The 19,455-nt window shown below is 38.1% G+C and overlaps 1 long non-coding RNA gene across 1 annotated transcript in view; it reads right to left on the bottom strand.

Moving 5' to 3' along the window:
- Positions 1 to 4,970: 4,970 nt before the first annotated feature.
- LOC111571120 (uncharacterized) overlaps positions 4,971 to 19,455 on the bottom strand; it is a 44,876-nt gene continuing 30,391 nt past the window's right edge. Inside the window, exons 2-3 of the long non-coding RNA XR_002746334.3 lie at positions 17,965 to 18,116; positions 4,971 to 5,071 (exon numbers count right to left, since the gene is read on the bottom strand). This is a non-coding gene — a long non-coding RNA (uncharacterized LOC111571120). The remainder of the gene's footprint in view (positions 5,072 to 17,964; positions 18,117 to 19,455) is intronic.

Here is a 19,455-nt window from a genome sequence, read left to right on the forward strand (position 1 = left end):
TCATTTTTGCCATTTTGTGCTGCATTTGTTGTCGTTTTGTGCCTCATTTTTGTCATTTTGTGCTTCATTTTGGTCATTTTGTGCTTCATTTTTTTGTCATTTTGTGCCTCATTTTTGTCATTTTGTGCCTCATTTTTGTCATTTTGTGCTTCATTTTTGTCGTTTTGTGTCTCATTTTTGAGATTTTGTCTCATTTTGCGTCTCATTTTTTCAACTGTTTCTCATTTTTGTCGTTTTGTGTCTCAATTTTGCCATTTTATGTCTTATTTTTGTCATTGTCTCATTTTTTAATTTTATTTCTCATTTTTGTCATTTTGTTTCTTAATTTTGTCATTTTGTGTCTTATTTTTGTCATTTTGTGTCTCAATTTCGTCATTTTATATCTCATTTGTGCCATTTTGTGTCTCATTTATGTCATTTCAAAAACAAAGCTAATTAGTTAGAATTAGTGCAACAGGAATGGGCTGCTGTGACAGCAGAACAATGTCAGAAGCTGGTGGAGAACATCCAAGACACATGGCTGCAGTCATCAGAAACAATGGTTATGAATCAGTACTAACTCCTGTGTGGATCATGGGACTAAAACAGACAGAAAAGAAAACATGGAATCCTAAAAACTGTTTTTGGCAGAACAATGCCATAGGGATTGATGGAAGAACTGACATGATTTTGGTTATTATCAAGAAAACCATGGAAAATGTCTGATATCAGCTTTGAAATTAAACTTTGAGCTTTTTTGTTGTCATTATATTTGTCCAAACAAATGTACCTTTAGTTGTACCAGCCATTAAAATGAACAAGAAACTGAAGAAAACAAGGGTGGTCTAATCATTTATCCATTACTGCATGTTGCTGCTGTGGTTATTGTGGATGTGAATAAACTGGAGGTAAACTCATCCTGTAGGTGGTTAAAATTAAAAACACGACTTGATGTTTTATCCAGAGACTTCCTCAGTTTAATACCTGACTGCTTCTCAGGCTTTTCACCTTCGCTCCTCATATTTGTTTTTAATGTTGCAATTACTGGTAGCTTCCTTCTGCTATCAGGCAGCAGTGAACTGTGCTAATGGATTACTTTCAATTATTCCACTGCTTTTACTCACTTTGTTTACCTGATCGACAGGTTTGAACTGTTCCAGGTGAAGAATCTGAACTTTAAAGTCCACCGGCCTCATCAGGAAACAGCAAAACGTGAAAAAAAGCAGCAGCAGAGGAACGGATTTCACTGGTCTCTTTCTGGTAACTCCTTCAGAGGAGTCATTGGAGTCTTGGTGGCCTCCCTCTCTAGTCTCTTTCTAGTATCTCCTTCAGAGGAGTCATAGGAGTCTTGGTGGCCTCCCTCTCTAGTCTATTTCTAGTATCTCCTTCAGTGGAGTCATAGGTGTCTTGGTGGCCTCCCTCTCTAGTCTCTTTCTAGTATCTCCTTCAGAGGAGTCATTGGAGTCTTGGTGGCCTCCCTCTCTAGTCTCTCAGGTGTTGAGGACGTCCTGCTCTAGTCAGGTTTATTCATGTTTCATCTTCCTTCCATTTCTTAATGATGGATTTAACTGGACTCCAGGAGATCTTCAGGAACATGGAAATGTTCTTGTATCGTCCTGACTGATGCTTTCCAACGACCTTTCCTCAGAGTTTCTTGGTTCTTTAGTCCTCATGGTGTCGTTCTATCCAGTAGTTCTGATTCACCAGAGACCGGACCTTCCTCTGTTTACCTGATTGACAGGTTTAAACTGTTTCAGGGGAATAATCTTAACTTTGAAGTCCATCAGCCTCATCAGGAACCAGCACAACATCAACAGAAGCAGCATCAGTGTCGGATTTCCTCTGACCAGCACCGACTGTGGTCGGACCTCGTACAAGAACAGCTCTGATTTATTAGAGGCTGTCGAACAGGTAAATCCTTAAATTGGATGACGCTCGGACAGAAACTGGCAACCAGTGGGCCTTCCAGTGGCTCCCCTGTCGATTCCCAGACTCCTCTGCTGCTCTCGGCAAGCGTTAATGTGACAGCCACTTTGAAATTAGGCAGCGGATTAAATTAGGGCTTTAAAATCCTTTTGGAGTCGCTCATTCAGACGTGAAAAGATTAAGGGGCGACGATGAAAAGGGATTCTAGTTAAAACCTACATTATCGCAGACCTTGGTGCCCAGATAAAAAAAAAAGTGTGCGGTGCATTTGAAGCCATTTGAGAATCTGTATAAATGATTTCTTTGTGGACGAGTGAATGAAATTATAGAGCAGGGACCCAGCAGCCCTCTCCCTCTCATCAGCCTCGCAAATGGACAGACTCTAAATCAGACACTTTCATTTCTGATAGAAAAGGCTCAGGGGCAGAGGAGCCGAACACCAGGTGAAGTTATTCACCTCAAGGTAATATTTACAGAGACGAGAGGGAGATGGAGAGAAAGGAGAGGAATCCAACCTCACCAGGAGTGCAGGATGGATGATGGATGAAACAAACAAACTGAGGCTTCAATTAAAAACAAATGGAAATATCTCATTTCCCCTTTCACAGATTGGATTTATATTGCCGGAGTTTGTTGCCTGGTTACCTCTCATTGCCCCGCTCATTTCCAAATGTTGATTAGTTTGGAGACAATACATAAATCAATGGCTGCGGGTTGCCAGACCTGATTGTTTCCGGGGGAAAAGGGAAAGCGTGGTCCTCCTCCGAGTTAGTCTGCTCGGAGGAAACGGGCCTGAACCAAAACGTGACCGACATCCTAAAAGCCGATGGAGAGTTTTCAAGGACGCAGGTTTGGTTTTCAGAATGTGGGGGGGATTAACAATTTACTTTGAGTCAAAGGGTCATCCTGACATCCAAGAAACATTTTACCAGAGCAGTCCGAGTGTTCACCAAGGCTGCACAATCCTCCAGACGGCTCATATTTTACCCACAAAGCTGGAGAAAGTGTAGAAATTGATCATAGTAATAAATATTTGTGCATTAAAAGTGTGATCAGTAAGTACAGGGGGTCCTCGGTTTACGACGTTCTCTACCTTTGGTGTTTTGTCAGAACTGGTTAAGTGGAACTAGTTGATGAGCGGAGTGGATGAATACGTCGTCACATGGTGCTATCAGACAGCTTTGTTTCTATTCTCCGGTTGTACTCCACCTTGGATTGTGCTACATTCACTAACTTTCTGTCCTTCATTATGGCTCCCAGCGTCAGTCAGACTCTTCTGATGCTTGGAAGAAAAGGAAAGCCGTCTCCATGGAAGTGAAATTAGAATAAATTCTCTGCTGGTTTACTGAACCTTCACACAGGCTACTGTGGGCCGTAGCCAACGCCAGAATAACTAGAAAAACCCCATAACTTAGCTCCAGAATTAGCCGCCGTTCCCAGCTCTCTCTGCTGCTGACTCTCAGCCAATCAGAGGTGAGCTAACTAAACATGCCACATTCACTGACATTACGTAAATCTGGAACTGAACAATAAACATTGAAACCTCAACATCAACAACAATATCAGCATATTCTGTATCTGAATATCACAGTTTGGTGAGCGGGTCACTAGTGGGCAGCCTTCAGTCCAGAATACAGAAAATGTTTTTTTTTTTTTTTTTAGTTTTACGAATTTTAACTGTTTTACACTTTTACAGTTGATGCAAATTTAACACACTGGACATTTGATTTCGATTTAGAAAAGCACAATTAAACAAACAGGCTCAGGTCTGAGGTCATTAAGCACCACATCAGTCTCGTCATGGTGCCCACAGTTCAATTAAAAGTATTTCTGAAAGCATTTGACGCGAGAAGTAATCTGCTGAATATGTGCTAGTTTTAGTTCAATGACGGCTGGTTTAGACATTTAACCAAACTTTCACGATGCGTCTCATTAGCATAAATGAAACTACTACTGCAAATGAGCTCTGGAGTGACGCCCCATACGTTATCTACGACAAACGGTGTAGCCATCCCATAGTAGACCACTTTAGAAGACACTGAAAGTGCTTGAGTTTATAAAAAGTCTTAAAATGTTGAATATAATCACTATAATTGCACGTTGTTTGCAGTAATCTGATGAAAAATTCTGATAAATAGAAATTAAACAAACATTTTAGTTGTTTAAGTTCAGCATCTCCCCAACACATTCAGTCCCATATCATCACACCACCACCTCTGTGCTTCATTGTCAGGACTATGCATTCACTGTGGTAGTCCAAACATGCTGGACTACATCTGAGCCCAACTAATTTATCTTCATCTGACCCAAGAATGTTCTCCAACATTCTTCAGGCTTCCTTTCATGTTCTTCAGCATAAAACTGCAAGATGGAAAAATTGCTCAAGTGCGAGCAAAGGTGTTTTTATTGGATATCATCAGTAGAGGTTGATGTTCGTGTGTCCATCATACTGTGTCTTGTATTGGTCATGTCTTTTTGTGGTTGTTTTGTGTCTCTTTCTGACCATTTTGTGTTTTCTTATGTAATTTTATGTGGATTTGTGTTTGTGTTTCTTTAAGTTGTTTTGTAACTTCTATGGTCATTGTGTGGGTTTTTATAGGTTGTTTTGCATCTTTTATGGCCATTTTGTGTTTTTAAGTTATTGCGCATCTTCAATGGTCATTTGATGTCTTTATGGGATTGTTTTGCATTATTTTTTGGTTGCTTTGTGATTGTTTTGTGTACTTGTGTATCTACAGACATGTCTATTCATCCATTCAGTCATCAACTGAAATTTATTTGAACTGAAAAACTTTGCTTATTGGGTCAAATATTGCTATTTGACAAAAATGTGACTAATTAATTGCAAAGCCTCTAATAAATTATATTCATTTTTTAAAAACACTTCTGTCAGGTGAACCGTTGTACCTTTATTACCATGAACAGCTGCAGCAGCTTCTAGAGCTGGCAACACGTTTAGTTTTCTTCCATTGTTGAACACGTTCTCTGAACCCTAATCCCAGCGAACACCGCTGACCTGTCGACTGACGCTAAAGTGACAAACTACCATAACAGGAAGGAAATACCTGTAAGCATCTTACGTCGTCATGTGGGAGGAAACGCAGCGATGGGAAGGAGTCCGTGTTGACAGCTTAAGATGGCAGCTCTGTGGCAGCTCAACATCCAGCTGTTTTCATGAATAAACATTAAAACAGATGTTAGCCACATTTATCCATAATACATCACCCAGCTGGCTGCTGCTGTTTGTTAATAACAGCATTAATTGGTACAGAGCACAAGTATATTCTGCTGACTGATGAGTGCATCATGTTCATGTTTAGAATACTGGAAGGGTTTAATAGAGCAGATTATCTATTAATGCCAAGAATTAACCCTTCAGGCGACAGTTTTTTCAATAAAATATTCAGTTTTGATATCACTTTTTCAAAAGGTTGTAACTTGAAAATGATTAGAGATAAAGGCATATTGTAAATGAGAAAAATCATCAGTATGATCCAAAGTTTGTGATGGGAGTAAATTCACTCATCTAATTTGCATATTATGACATCACCAGGTGGTGGACATATGGATTACATAACTTCTACAGATGTTTATCAATCAAGATGGCATTGCTTGGCTCAGAATTTGTCAGATCCCTGTTACCACGATACCCAACAGGCTCATCTAAATGTCTGATCCACTTGTGATACTCTTCCTCATCTCTCAAGCAAACCCAGCCATCATCATCATCATTTATGGAGGGGCCGTGAACACCACTGCGTCCTCCACTGCTATTATCAGTGCATTTTCTCCCGTGGCTTCTACCGTGTCTGCCGCTATTTCTGTGGGTTTTTGCATCCCCGCTACCCCCCTCATCGTTAGCGGTGTTTTTACCACCCCCGCTACACCCGCCACGTCCCCTCCTGCCACCCCCACTACACCCAAACTTCCAAAGGGGGTGAATACTTTCCATCCTCATTCTGATTTTCAGTTCCTAATAAACATTACAGCCACAGGACCTTGTTGTCAGTCAGTCCCAACGCACCGTCCTGTTGCTGTCATTCTTCTATTCGTGTGATTTATTGGAAATGACAGCAGCTTTTTTATCTTTAATAGCAGAAATATTTTTAAAAAACACAGTGATTCTTAAATTCTGTCTGTGAATACCAGTAAATGACCAAACTTCTCCCAAGTTCTCTTCATTTTTAAACATTCTTAATGTTGCTGTCTTTTAATAGGAACAGAATAAAACAATGATTAGAATGATTAAAGCATTCATTAATTAATGACCCATTAAGCGTATAGACTCTTAAAGACTGATAGTTTTTTAATGGCTACAGCAGGAATTCATTAAGAAATCCATACATGAACACTAGAACACACAGGAAGAGTTTCCATTAATCATTAACTATTATTACTAATGTGGAGATCTCAGGTTCAGACCAGATTAGACCAGGATGGATGGACGGATGGACGGATGGACGGATGGACGGATGGATGGATGGGTGGATGGGTGGATGGATGGACTATTGATAGACAGATAGACTATAGGCAGATAGATATAGACTACAGATAGACTATAGTTAGATACAAAGATAGATAGATAGATAGACAGACAGACAGACAGACAGACAGACAGACAGACAGACAGACAGACAGACAGACAGACAGACAGACAGACAGACAGATAGATAGATGATATACTCCAGACTAAATGCACTCTGCTGCTTCTGCTGAACTGCACAAAGAACCACATTTAAACTCCACATTTCCATTTCCATTAGTGACTCTCATCCAGGGTGAGTGCAGTGATTTCCCTCTTCACGTTTTACGTTTGATGGAGGAAAATGTCATCGCGCTGAAAAAAAGAGAATCTCTTCATCCAAACATTTTCTGCTGCGTTGCCTTCAGCAGAGTGTCAGGAAGCTGTTAACATGTGAATGTGTGATCAGTGGCAGGTCTCACTTCCTCATCTAACCGTGATACAAATCATTAGAATAAAGGAGGATGAAATACATCATTAGAATAAGGGAGAATGGCAGATATCAATAGAAGAAAGGTGGATAGAATCAACCAGGACACTGCTGCCTTGTCTCATAGCTCCACACAACTATAACACAACTAAAGGTTCCCACCTGAGGAGGACGGATGGAGAAACTTCCCTTCATCAGTCTGTCTGTAATTCTTAATGTCTCGCTGCTGAAACCCGTCCAGCTGGAGAACATTTACTGTTGATTAATGAAGCGCTCCTACAAATAAATACATGAAATTCAAAGTGTCCTGATGTCAGATCAGTGCAACACCTCAGAACCAGACCACCAGACATCAACCAGTGATTCTAGGAACTAGTCTCTCAATACTTTGTCTCCCAGTGGATTTAATCTGACCTAAACTTCGTCCTCTCATCACACTGATGAAAACAATAAAACATTATTTAACCAATCATCTTTATCTCATCATGTCCTCTCAATTTTTATTGTTTTTTTAAGTCATTACCCTATAGAAACCCATGGGTTTCTTTTTCATTTCTCTACGGGCTATTGAATTAGACTTTCCAAGGCCTAAAAACACTTGACAATGCGTAAAATTTGCGCACATATCAGAATCGGCAAAAACTTTGATATTTTAGGGGAATTGCTCGTGTGTGCCAAAATGGCTCCATAGTGCCCCCTGGAAAATGTCAAACAGGATCTATGACGTGTCACCTACAGCTATGAAATTTGATATACATATGCAACTCGTCCAGACACACAAAAATGTAATTGACACCCATGCCTAAAACCCAACAGGAAGTCAGCCATTTTGAATTATGCGTCATATTTTGGACGATTTTGATCGATTTTTGCACATTTTCAAAAGCTATAAACTCAAACAGGGTAACCCCGATAGAGATGAAATTTGGCCAGGATGTACAGCAGGCATAGGTGACCAAAAGTTATCAAAATGCTCCGAAAAAGTCTGAGGCCGTGGAAATGGGGGAATCCGGAATTTAGACATTTTGCCATGAAACAGGAAGTGCTGTATAACTAGCCTGTACATGCTCCAATCTGCCTCAAACTTTACATGTGTGAACATGAATCATTGCAGATATTGGTTTTCCGTCTACAGAAAACAAACATGTTCCTAAGCACAAAATGCTTCCCTGTTTTCTATTCTGTGTTCGTAGGTATTTCACAATAAGAGTCTCTCATTAGATCATGTATCTGCTTTATTTTTTTAAATAGTTGACAGTAAATATGGAATATATCTGGAAAAGCATTACTGAAGAGTTCATGTTATGCACATTATATTTTAGGGGAATATATTCAAATGCATTAATGCTCAACAATAGACTGTTTTGAAAATTTCATCCGTCTGTTTTCGAGTAATGTTGCTAATGGACGTCTGTCTAATAACAAATGCTGCATTTCTGCCATATGGGGAAATGGGCAGCGTTGGAGGACTGCTGAGCTCTCTGAGGGCTTTTTTTCGTTTCTTTATATGTTAATCATCGTCTGTTAGTGATCAGCTGCTTCCATGTTAATTTATTTCCAAAGATTGACCAGACTTTGAGATGTTTCTGTTCCACAATAAGACAGAGTAGAAACCTGCTGCCTCTTTAAGGCTTCAGTCTGAAGATGCTCCTCAGGAATCTAAAAGAACAGGAGAGTTTACGAGTTTCTGACATGGTAAAAATCTTAGATGAAGCAGTTCTTTCTCTCCATATAGTGTTAAATGTAGTGAAACCCCAGCAGAATGTTCTTATTTAAGGTAACAACAGTCATGTACAGATCCCTCCCACAGTGACACGCTGCTGTTTTCCATCAGCCAAGAAGCTTTTTAGAATGAAAAACTGCAGATAAATGTGATGCTTTCTGCTGATTGTATAAAACACAGCTCCAGCAGTTTTAACTCACAGACAACAGGAGCTCTTCTTTGGTCTCACATGTAATCAGAAAGCAGATCAGAGTTATTTGTATGAATTTATTGTTTGGGTTTTTTTTTTTTTTTGTCGGTAACCTGATCTTTAAAGTTTCTTTACAAGAGACAAACCCTGTCAGAGTGTTTTCATGCTTAGAACTTTCTAAGCCTAACGAGCTGCTTCTCCCGCTGATAGATGACGAGCTAATTAACACACAGGTGTGACAGCCGGCTCAGGTGTTCACATCAACAGGAGCTGTTCCATGGAGACGAGCCCTGCCATGTATTTTAGGAACAACTTAAAGACTTTTCTTTTACATCTGACATTTAATTTAATGTCATGTATCTCCTCTCATTCTGTTTTTCTCTTTAACTCACCGGTTTTATTTCACCTCAGAGCTACAGAACACTTCACTGATCACCACTGGTTTATCTTTCCCGCCAGTTAATCATACTGGATTGATTTTGGACTTCATTACTGCACAAAGACAGATTTAAAGTGACAAACATGTGGTGTTAATGACCTGAAGGACTCCTCCAAACACGATTACATCAGCTTCATTCTGCAGGTGATCAAACTGATCATGTAGCCGTCAGATAATCCATTTACGGATCACTTTAGAGATTTACCAGAGAGAGGAAGCTTGTTGCCCTGAGATTCTTTCACCAAATTAAAATCTAATTCAGCTCCACCTCCTCCAATTACACCTCCATGTCCCAAATGCTCTCAGCTTCTCCTGTCACTGCTGATGTTGTTAGCAGCCAGTTAGCTGGTTTAGTTTGTTTCAGAAATCATCTTTGTGTCCATGGAAACCGTCAGACAAATTCAGGCCCAGACATTAAAGAAAATAAACTATAATTACAGTTCTGCAGAACATCACTAACAATCAAACAGCAAAATACAAGCGTTCCCTCATATCACCAGGATGTTCTGTACAGAGGCTGGATATTATCGATGGAGGACATTTGGGCTTCAACATGTGCTAAAAATAAACCTTCTTTTTGACAGTTTTCTGCTCCATATTGATTGGCTAACATCTAAAAGTCTCCAAATATGTCCATAATATTGTCAAAATTGACAAAAATGAGACAAAATGACAAAAATGAGACATATATATATATACACACACACACACACACACACACACACACATATATATATATAAAAATAAAACAAGATAATTATTGAGTTGTTGTAAATTGTGCTGTAATACACACTCATACTATCTTTCTCATTTCATGAACAGCAAACAATGACAGGCTTCATGATGAGAAAGACATCATGTCAACCACAGCAAGCATCTGTCCTGACTGAGAGCATCCTCAACATGATGCTCACTGGCATGAGGCCTGTGTCGACGGTTGAAGACGAAGGCTTCACTGCAATGATCTTATTTACTCTGTCAGTCCAAATCTTCCATTTCTGAATAAAGCGGCAGAAATGAAAAATGTGTTGTTTTTTTTTAATCCGATTAATCGATTATTAAAATAATCGTTAGTTGCAGCCCTAGGAACAACCTTTAACGTCCTGGAACAAGGTAAATCTGACCGGATCTGTTATCCTCAGGGCATGTTAGGTTTTAATTTAGTCTAATTTTACTTCCAGCTCTTCTTGTTTTAGATTGACTTTGTTTTAAATTCTAATTGCTCCATTTCTTCTTCATAGCTTTAGTTTGTCTTTTTAATATTCTTATTTCCAGCTTTCACATCTGCATGCCGATACTTTCTGTTATGGTTCTTACTGGTGTTTCATCTGGACCAGAATCTCAGAGGAAACTGAACGATTTCCAGGAAGAACTCCACCTCTATGGAACTGTTGCTCTCTCATTTTCATTCCACAGCAGATGTCATGCAGAAATATAAACGCTAATAAATCCATTTAGTTCATTTCAGAATGAGCTCCTTCCTAATATACTTCCTGTCGTTGGGGACTGAACTGAAACTTTCCTTCCAGCAGCTCCAGGCCTAGATCTGCTTTATTATTCACGCCTTTCCACGGAGAACTCTGCTGTTAAATCTCTGGACCTTGTATTTGGGGGGTCTTCATGGCCGGCGGGCGACTGACCTCACACTCTGGGCTGGAGAGATACCAGCCGGCCCTAAGGATTGTGGGTAAATCCCGGAGGCTTTCTGCTGGCCGCTACAAAGCTGCTCTGACAGACCAGCCGGAGGGGAGGAGGAGGAGCCGAGGCTGGATGGAAGACCACCGAGGCCAGGAGGCCCGAGGCGATGCAGGCCAAAGCTGCTCAGACTCCTGCAGATCCTCCAGCTCCTCCTCTCCAGACTCCTGAGGAGAACATCACCTCCCAGAGCAGTCCATCAGTTTACAGCGAGTTTAACAGAACCAACAACAGGAATCTAAACAGATTTATTACTTATTACTCTTATTTATTATTTTCTTATTTCATAAATCAGCAGAATGTTTGCCAGTATGAAATAGTAGACTGTTTTAGAGGTTATGGCACCAAATCTCAAATAAAATAATAAAAATCTGTCAAGAAATGACATTAAATTTGTTCCAAATCATTTTAAATTGGTCCATAAAGACAAAAATATGTAAAAAAAATGAGTCTAATACTGGATTAAAAGACTAAAATCTGTCCACAATGACTTAAATATTGTCAAAAACAATAAAACTCTTTCAATAAAGGACATTAAATTTGTTTCAAATAATTCTAAATTGCTCCAAAATGACTAAAATCTGTCTAAAATTACTTGAATGTTATTTCAAAACACTCAAATTTGTCTAAAATGAGTCTGATGCTGCATTAAAGACTCAAACATTTTCCAAAGACTAAAATCTGTCTAAAGTTACTGAAATATTGCCCAAAAAACAGAAAATTTGTTAAAAATAATTTAAAACTGCTCCCAAAACACTAAAATCTGTCCAAAATTGCTCAGATATTATCTTAAAAGACTCAAATTTGTCTAAAATAAATCTGATAATGGATTGACAGACTCAAACATTGTCCAAAGAAAACCAAAATCTGTCTAAATTTACTCAAATATTGTCAAAAAATATTCAGTCAACACGATAATATAATTTAAACTGATGACTGACAGCCTCTCAGTAAGGAAAAAAAACCTTTAGAAGATGTTAATAAGAACATTAAAACGTGAACATTAAAACCATTTCAGGATGTTGATATTCAAGTACAACTGAACATCTGAGGTTCAACAGAAAATAAACCAACATGAACGGATTTCAACTACATTTTAAAACAGTATTGTATTGTATATTCTCATTTTTGAAAATTTTTGAGTCATTTTAGACAGATTTTAGTCATTTTAGACAATATCCGAGTCTTTTAAGATAATATTTGAATAATTTTAGACAGATTTTAGCCTTTTTGGACCAATTTTTAATAATTTGGAATAAATTTTCTGTCATTCTTTTTGAACATTTTTGTTATTTTTGACAATATTGTAGTCATCGTAGACAAATTTTACTCTTTGTGGATCAATTTAAAATGATTTAGAACAAATTTAATGTCATTTTTAAAAGATTTTTTAAAATTTTTTGACAATATTTGAGTCTTTTTGGAGCAACATTTGCATCTTTTAAATCAGTATCAGAGTCATTTTGGACAATATTTGAGTCTTTTAAGATAATATTTGAGTAATTTTGGACAGATTTTAGTCTTTTGGAACCAATTTTAAATGATGTGGAACACATTTTCTGTCATTCTTTTGAAGGATTTCAGTCATTTTTGACAATATTTTTGACATTTCGGGCCAATTTGAAATGATTTGAAACTACTTTTCTGTCATTCTTTATAAAGATTTTTTTTTTTTATCATTTTTGTCCATATTTGAGTCATTTTAGACAGAGTTTAGTTTTCTTTGGACAATATTTGGCTCGTTTAATCCAGTATCAGACTCACTTTATATAGATTTGAGTCTTTTTGGAGCAATGTAAAACTATTTGGAACTAATTTAATGTAATTTCTTGATATATTTTTATTAATTTTTGAGATACAGTGCCATAAACTATAGAACAGTCCACTGTTTCTTACTGGCAAACATTCCTGCTGACTTATGAAATAAAGAAATGATATAAACAAGCTGAGTGTAATAAAGCTGAGTTTAGCAGCAACGAGCACCATGACAAAGACTAATGTGGGAGTTTAGCTAGCAACGAGCACCATGACAAAGACTAATGTGGGAGTTTAGCTAGCAACGAGCACCATGACAAAGACTAATGTGGGAGTTTAGCTAGCAACGAGCACCATGACAAAGACTAATGTGGGAGTTTAGCAAGCAACGAGCACCATGACAAAGACTAATATGGAAGTTTAGCTAGCAACGAGCACCATGACAAAGACTAATGTGGGAGTTTAGCTAGCAACGAGCACCATGACAAAGACTAATGTGGGAGTTTAGCTAGCAACGAGCACCATGACAAAGACTAATGTGGGAGTATAGCTAGCAACGGGCACCATGACAAAGACTAATGTGGGAGTTTAGCTAGCAACGAGCACCATGACAAAGACTAATGTGGGAGTTTAGCTAGCAACGAGCACCATGACAAAGACTAATGTGGGAGTTTAGCTAGCAACGGGACACCATGACAAAGACTAATGTGGAAGTTTAGCTAGCAACGAGCACCATGACAAAGACTAATGTGGGAGTTTAGCTAGCAACGGGACACCATGACAAAGACTAATGTGGAAGTTTAGCTAGCAACGAGCACCATGACAAAGACTAATGTGGGAGTTTAGCTAGCAACGAGCACCATGACAAAGACTAATGTGGGAGTATAGCTAACAACGGGACACCATGACAAAGACTAATGTGGGAGTTTAGCTAGCAACGTGCACCATGACAAAGACTAATGTGGGAGTTTAGCTAACAACGGGACACCATGACAAAGATTATTGTGGAAGTTTAGCTAGCAACGAGCACCATGACAAAGACTAATGTGGGAGTTTAGCTAGCAACGAGCACCATGACAAAGACTAATGTGGAAGTTTAGCTAGCAACGAGCACCATGACAAAGACTAATGTGGGAGTTTAGCTAGCAACGAGCACCATGACAAAGACTAATGTGGGAGTTTAGCTAGCAACGGGACACCATGACAAAGACTAATGTGGAAGTTTAGCTAGCAACGAGCACCATGACAAAGACTAATGTGGGAGTTTAGCTAGCAACGAGCACCATGACAAAGACTAATGTGGGAGTTTAGCTAACAACGGGACACCATGACAAAGACTAATGTGGAAGTTTAGCTAGCAACGAGCACCATGACAAAGACTAATGTGGGAGTTTAGCTAGCAACGAGCACCATGACAAAGACTAATGTGGAAGTTTAGCTAGCAACGAGCACCATGACAAAGACTAATGTGGGAGTTTAGCTAGCAACGAGCACCATGACAAAGACTAATGTGGGAGTTTAGCTAGCAACGGGACACCATGACAAAGACTAATGTGGAAGTTTAGCAAGCAACGAGCACCATGACAAAGACTAATGTGGGAGTTTAGCTAGCAACGAGCACCATGACAAAGACTAATGTCGAAGTTTAGCTAGCAACGGGCACCATGACAAAGACTTCTGAGGAGGTTAATGACCTCCAACCACAACTTTTGTATCCCAGTGGTCGATATAACATACGTTTCTATTGACTAAATCAGCAAAATCGACACAAATGTTTGGTAAATGAGAGCATCTGAAGGTCAGTTCTGAGCCCAGAAGGTCCGGTTCTAAGTCCAGAAGGTCTGGTTCTGTCGGTGTTTCCTGTTGGACGAGTCTAATGTGAACATTATCCCCACCTCTCTCAGCAGCCGATCAATATATCAGCAGATCGATACGCCGTAATCATTTTCCAGACAGACAGAGAGTGGAAACAGGAACAGAAATGCCAGGTTGACATTTAGCAGATGAAGCGAGTTTACCCCAACAGCGTGTAAACATGTAGAACGTATTTATGAACGCTTTGATTCTCTGAAGGTTCCTGAGGGCCACTCAGGTGAAGAGCATGATGGGTAACTGGATTAGTCAGCAGCTCTACTGAACAAACTTATCAGTAAAACATCTCATTCTCATTTTATCATGCGGCAGGTTCAACTACAGCCTCACGTTCCTCTGATTTCTGCTTAATTAACGTCCTTTCTCTTTAAAACAAGCCACCAGACTTATGAACAGGTGAGTTAAACACTTTCTTACTCCTGATCAACACCATTTCTGTGACGTTAAAATATAAAGCATGGCTGCTAATGCCTTTTTAAATACAATTATCTAATTATACATTTATTTAACTGCAGAGCCAGAGGAGGGAGATCAGCTTCAGACACAAAATAAATATCAAATAAATACCAAATAAATCTAAATACATCTCACAAATACTCCAAATAACATACATTTCAATCATGTCACTCTAGAAGGCATGTAAATACTGTCCAAAGAAGACCAAAATCTGTTTAAAACAACTCAAATACTGTCAAAAAAAAAAAAATCTTTCAAAAGAATGACATTGAATTTGCTCCAAATAATTTAAAACTGAGTGTTTTTGGACAGATTTTTAGTTTTCTTTGGACAATATTTGAATCTTTAATCCAGTATCAGACTCATTTTAGACAACTTTTAATCTTTTTGGACCAATTTAAGATCATTTGGAACAAATTTTCTGCAATTCTTTTGAAAGATTTTTATTATTTTCATCAATATTTGTGCTTTTCAATATAAAACACAAATGATGCTCAAAACAACAAATAAAGCAAAACACAAAACGACAAAAATAAGACAAAAAACACAAGCAAGATGAAATGGAAAAACAAAACAAAAACGACAAAATGAAAAAAAATTTAACAAAAAAATGGACAAGACAAAACAAAATGACACAAAACAACGAAAAAAGCTGAACACAAAGCGACAAAAACAAAAGACAAACGACAAAAGTCAGAAAAAACAAAACAAGACAAAATAATACAAAAACGAAACACAAAACGACAAAAAAATGAGACAAATGACACGAAACAACAAAAAAAGAGACACAAAAATGGAGAAACGATAAACAAGACAAAAATAATACACAAAACAATGAATAAAGTTAAACACAAGATGACAAAAAACACAAGCAAGACAAAAAGGAAACACAAAACGACATAACGTGAGACAAGCGACAAAAGTCAGAAAAAAATACAAAAAACAACAAAAACACGACAATATATTACAAAAATGAGACAAAAAAATTGACAAAAAAGCTACAAAGTGACAAAAAATGGGCAAACGACAAAAAAGACCAAAAATTACGCAACACGACAAAAACGTTACACAAAACAACGAACAAAGCAAAACACAAAATGAGCACAAGTGAGACACAAAACAACAAAAGAACAATGAACAATCATGCATTTTACTTTGATCAAAATGACAAAAGTCAGACAAAAAGAAAAAAACATCAAAAAATGGCAAAATATTACAAAAACAAGACACAAAACAACAAAAAATGAGACAAATGACACAAAACAAAACAGACAAAAAATTAGACAAAAAAGTTACAAAGCAAGAAATAAATGAGAAAAAACAAAAATGCTACACAAAACAATGAATAAAACAAAACATAAAATGACAAAAATAAGACAAAAAACACAAAGCGAGACAAAAAGGAAACACAAAGCGACAAAAACAAGAAACAAAACGACAAGTCAGACAAAAAAAAGACATAAAACAACGATGTACAATGATCAAAGTTTTATTTAGCGCTTTAATCAGTTTATTGGTGCACAAATGAAGTTTACTTTAAATCCGCTGCGTATTTATTGGTTTAAATGAAAGACTTGGAGTTTTCCAGATGATTTTTGACCAGTTAGCGTTCTAATGCGGATATCTCAACTAGCTTTGTGTGGAAAACGATGTCCCTGACACTGATCTGACAACAGGAAGTCATAGAAACCTCGTGGCTGCTGCTCACCAGGAGGATTTAATAAACCATGAAACCAAAAACTACTTTCTGACACTAATGACCTGGACTTCTCAGCTTTAAAGACACACGCATGTTGAAAGTGACACACAGGAGGGTGAATTATTTACATGTGGAGCTGGATCCATGATTTATTCATGTTCTACGTGTAGCAGAAGAAGTTGGGCAGCGTAATGAATCCCATTAAGAGCGAGTGTTGGTGAACTCGGGAGGTTTTCTGGCCTCGTCACCTCGTTACCGATCACCACAAAGTGCTGCTTAATTATTCCCCGCCACAGGGCCAAATGTTCATTATGCCACAACTAATTACCGCCGCGCTGCTGTAATCCTTTACAGCCAGACGGACACGGCAGAGAGTGTTTCTGCAGCGAAGAGGACGGAAACGCTTCTAATCTGAGCGAGGAAATGTGAGTTTAGATCTCTACAGGTGGAGATAAAGCTTAATTGCTTCCTTTTTGACTTTCAGCCTGTTTAACGGGTGAGATTAGTGTTTCCTGGCAGTCCAACATTTCAACCAAATAAAGAAATCTGGCCGCTTCTTTAACTCGCTGAGGAATACACACCGTTATTAGGCCGGTTTTTACTGAGGATTCATTTTATTATTGAAGGAATACAGTAAAAAAATCTCAACCCTGAGGATTTAACAAAGAAAAAAGGCAAATTCTGGCTTCCTCAGGAGAATATGTGTGTGCACAATTAATATCCAACCATTAGTGTGCAGAATTATTCTGCAACTCAATGAAAAACTAAAAAACTCACTTTTTTGTAACTGAAACCCATGGCTTTTTTCATTTACTTTCTTCTTCAGACAAAACAAACACATTTTTGAGGCCATTTTGAATTATTTGTCATATTTTGGACGATTTTGGAATTTTTTGCACTTTTTCAAAAGCTATAAACTCAAACAGGGCAACCTTGACAGGTTTGGACTGGTTTTAGACTTGGTTTTAGACTTGGTTTTGGACTGGTTTTAGACTTGGTTTTGGACTGGTTTTGGACTGGTATTAGACTTGGTTTTGGACTGGTTTTAGACTGGTATTAGTTTAGTGGTTCAGGACATCGTGTTTAGTTTCCTCCTGTTTCCAGTCTTTATGCTAAGCTAGGCTAACCGTGCACTAATCATGTGTCATGCAGAGCTTTCTGAGTGCGTTCGTTGTGTGATTGTGTTTTTGTGGAGAGGCTGGAGGGCTGCTGGGTCTGTCAGTAGCTGCTGAAGTGAGGTGAGAGAAAAGGCAGAGCATTTGTCTTTAAGTGGCTTACCTTTTGTCATTACGGCAGGATTTCTGCGCCACTAACAGAGGGTTTGGTCTCCTTCAGGTAATTACACTTCTTTTCTCATCTCCTTGGAGAGAAATGGAAAGAGCTGAAAGCATGACGAAATGGAGATACTCAGAAGGAGCTAGCAGAGATCCCTGTAGATGGAGAGAAGAAACGTGAACACACATTAGCAGGAGTTAGTGGCTTTATTTTAATAAAACATTCACACTAAAGCATTCACAGCAGCTGGTCCTCACATCTAATGCCTGTCCTCCAGTGAAAAGGGAAAATTGTTGTTTGAAACTTGAAATCAAGCAGAAATCTCACAGTTCTGTGGTTTGTTTGGGGCTACAGCTCACATTTATCAGGAATAATTAAACTAATTAAACTTTGGTCGTTTGTCTCATGTTTTTTTCGTTGTTTCTCGTTTTGGTCGTTTTGTGTTTCCTTTTTGTCTCGCTTGTGTTTTTTGCCTTATTTTTGTCGCTTTGTAACTTTTTTGTTTTGTTGTGTGTCCTTTGTCTAATTTTTTGTTGCTTGGTGTCTTTTGTTGCTTTGTTTCATTTTTGTAATATTTTGTCATTTTTTTGTCTTTTTTTGTCTGACTTGTCGTTTAGTGTGTCATTTTTGTCGTTTTGTGTTTTTTTTTGTCTTACTTGTGTCATTTGTCCATTATTTTGTCACTGTTTTTCTTATTTATTCTTGTACTGCCCTTACATTTTTTCTTTTGGAGCTGCTGTGAACTTTCCCCACTGTGGGATCAATAAAATTCATCTTATTTTATCTTTTGTCTCTTTTTTTGTTTCATGACGTTTGTCTCATTTTTTGTCGTTTTGCGTCTCATTTTTGTAATATTTTGTCTTGCTTTTGTTGTTTTTTTCTTTTTTTAGTCTGACTTTTGTCGTTTTGACTGATTAGTGTCACAGACATGGTTCTCCACAGTTGGCTGAGATATCCCCATTACAGCGCTGGCAATAAGACATCTGGGTTAAAATTCATCTGGAAAACACCCCAGTCCATCCATTTAAACCGATAAATATGTAGTTGATTTAAGGTAAATGTCTTTTGTGAACTCATTTTCAGATGTTTTTATTAGAAATAGTGAAATACTAAGAAATCATTTTGTTCTTTTGGTGCAATTTTCTTCTTTACCTAAAGTTCTACTCAACAGAATCGAAAACCAAACAGCCTGTGGTGGTTTAAAGGTAAAACACATGGCATTGAATGTGGCATTTTTTAAGTAACTTAGACACTAAAAGCCTCATAAAAGGACAAACTGCAGAGCTCACTGTGCTGGAACTTGTTTATGTCTCTAAAGCTACCTGTTCAATAATTCCAGACGTGTTTAATTTCAGGCTTTTGATTACCACTGAACAGCGTCTTCCATCACGTAGCGAGGCGACTGGATGTCTGACCACAGTCGCTGCAATATCTGATCTAACAGTGATGAAAGCGTGGAAATGCTGTGGAGCACAACATAGAACAAAGTGGCAC

This window comes from Amphiprion ocellaris, chromosome 13, assembly GCF_022539595.1.
Source record: "Amphiprion ocellaris isolate individual 3 ecotype Okinawa chromosome 13, ASM2253959v1, whole genome shotgun sequence".
In the NCBI taxonomy this organism is placed as follows: Eukaryota; Metazoa; Chordata; class Actinopteri; family Pomacentridae; genus Amphiprion; species Amphiprion ocellaris.